Below are 2,594 nucleotides of genomic sequence, written 5' to 3'. Positions count from 1 at the left end.
TTAACCCACTATTCTACAAAGGTGGCAGAGACAAAAATATTCATACTACAAAAAAGAAAATTTTTTTTCACCGCAACCCTGAAAATCTGAGAACCAAAAGAACCCGTCCTCAACAACTGGCTTGACGTTAATGGCTGAATTTCTGCCTAAAACCATCTGCTCTCTCTTCTCCTTGGGAAGAGAAGAACAAGGAATGGACAAAAAGGAAAAGAATCTAATTGCAGCAGAAGATTAAGGAACACCGTCTCCTTGGATGGAGTCTGAAGGAAGGAAGAGATAAGGAAATAACAAGAGAAAAAGCAAAAAACTAATATAAATTTCATGATAAGGACGGAGACCCCACGTTCTGATTCTGTCCACAAACTCAGGCTGCTTTGCCAAACCAGCCTGTCCACCAGGGGCGCTTCTGAGGCTGTCTAGCTGAAAAGGTCACATTGGGCTTGGAAAGTCCTCACTCTGATGGTTCAGGCCATTGCCACCGCGGGGAGGGATCTTTGCCGCCATGGCAAGGGGGTACTGGAAGACATACTGCAGCGGAGCAGAAGGGTTGTGGTGGAGGCTGCTGCTGCTGCTGCCATGGGAGAAGAGGACCAGAGGGAGGTGGTGGGGGCTGCCCACTGGAAGGCAGTGGTGGCATCATGTCCGTTGGAGGTGTTAGCATCATAAGTTTTCCTTGATGAGAGCAATAGACCCCAGAGCCCACAGGTGTACTTCCCAGGTACCAATCCATTGGAGGAGGGCCATGGTGCCCAGGCAGGAGGGGGCCCTGGTTCATCTGTGGTGGTGGTAGCTGTGTCCAAGGGAGTGGGGGTCCATTAAGGTTATGCTGCATGGGATGTCCAGCATGTCCACTTGTCAAGCTGGGCAATAGGTGTGGGAGACTGGGGACCACCTCCAGGAGCAGCTCTGTGCATGCCATTGTAGGACCAACTCTGAAACACCAGAATTCATCATTCAAGGCGGGCAGCTCTGGGTGGTAGACATGGCAGACAGGGGAGGTGGATTGTTGGTGGGAGCAGCAGGCCCAGGAGCACTGACCAGGGGCATGGTGGTGGGCCCAGAGGCGGAGACCACAGGTGCTTCACCTGGTTCAGCCATGAGATTGAACCATCCATGCTTTCTTCTGAACTGATTGGGAGTCAGCAGGCCTTTGAATACCCAATCAGAAGCAGCGTGGCCACACTTGATCCACGCTATGGTATTGGTAGTGCTGTGGGTCTCTGAACTCTACCAGGTTCTTATGATCCTGCTCTTGTCTTCCTGAAGGGTCCTATTCAAGCAAGCCAACTACTGAAGCTGCATCTTCCATAGATCATTCCGGTCTTCAGGGGTCTCAATACCCTGTTTCAGGATGTTTCTTATCTGTTCCATGGCATTCTTCACATTCTCTATGGAGCTGGTGGTAACTAGGGCAAGAAATGGCTCACCTTCTGCACACAACATCAGGTCATCTTGGTGCCCAGCTTTCCCTTCTTTGACAGACCCTTTTTCCCAGACCAGAACCTTGGTATTATACTCCTTCTCTGTGTTCTTCAGGGTGTCCCCTCTGGGCCCAATCAGCAGCCCCATGAAGTTGATTTCTGGATATGCATCTTGTACAATCATTATTTTATCACACACATTTTGTTGGAGGTTTGTAATCTGCAGGAGTCTTAAAATCAGGGTTGAGGGCAACCATCTCTGTGATGAGGTTGTGCCACTTTAGGCATTTGGTTGGTGTGCAACTTGCAGGTGTTAAGTAAGCCTCTTCCCCTTGCTATTGTAGATAGGCTTAGGGAAATGGGACCTGTCCTGAGGGTTAGGGGAATGCCCATGTCTCCTGTGTCCAGCAGTTGCAGATTGTTCCCAAATAAGTCCGGGGGGGATAACTGTAGGCAATCCTAGATTCACCATCTTCTGTTTCATTGGATCTTGGTTCCAGGGGCTCCTCTTCCACTTCATACTTGGGAAGTTGAGCAGCATCATGGTATGCACTCTGGTCACCATGGTGACCCCCAGACCAGGTGGTGGTGGCTTCTTCGTGAACCTTCCAGGGGGAGGGGATCTGATTACGTTGCTATGGAGCACGTGGAGCCCATCGTCTCACCACCCCTCACCCCACCAGCAACTGGGCCAGACATATTTGGTCCATTTTTGAAAACTTTTTTTTTAAGACATAGACAGCGAGAGAGGGAATACAAGCAGGAGTAGGAGAGGAAGACACAAGTTCCCGCTGAGCAGGGAGCCTGATGTGGGGCTCTATTCCAGGACCCTGAGATCATGACCTGAACTGAAGGCAGATGCTTAACAACTGAGCCACCCAGGAGCCCCTGAAAAAGTTTGTTATGAAACACTAAACCTCTTGTTGCCTTCATGGTTCAGTCAGTTAAGTGTCTGCCTTTGGCTTGAGTCATGATCTCAGGATTCTGGAATTGAACCCTGCTGGGGCTCCTTGCTCAGCTAGGAGCCTGCTTGTCCTTCCTCCTGTCCTTCTTCCTCTCCTTCTGCTCCTCCCCCTGCTTGTGTGCGCTCTCTCTCTCTCTCAAATAAATAAATATTTTTTAAAAAGTAGTAGGCCTTACCATCTCCTGTGAAATTATCATAAATTACCTGTT

The 2,594-nt window shown here is 49.6% G+C and overlaps 1 pseudogene; it reads right to left on the bottom strand.

Moving 5' to 3' along the window:
• Positions 1-364: 364 nt before the first annotated feature.
• Positions 365-1,950, bottom strand: LOC132007371 (splicing factor 1-like; annotated as a pseudogene).
• Positions 1,951-2,594: the final 644 nt, after the last annotated feature.

Source organism: Mustela nigripes, chromosome X (genome assembly GCF_022355385.1).
Source record: "Mustela nigripes isolate SB6536 chromosome X, MUSNIG.SB6536, whole genome shotgun sequence".
NCBI classification, from domain to species: domain Eukaryota; kingdom Metazoa; phylum Chordata; class Mammalia; order Carnivora; family Mustelidae; genus Mustela; species Mustela nigripes.
This window is presented reverse-complemented; position numbering and strand designations above follow the sequence as displayed.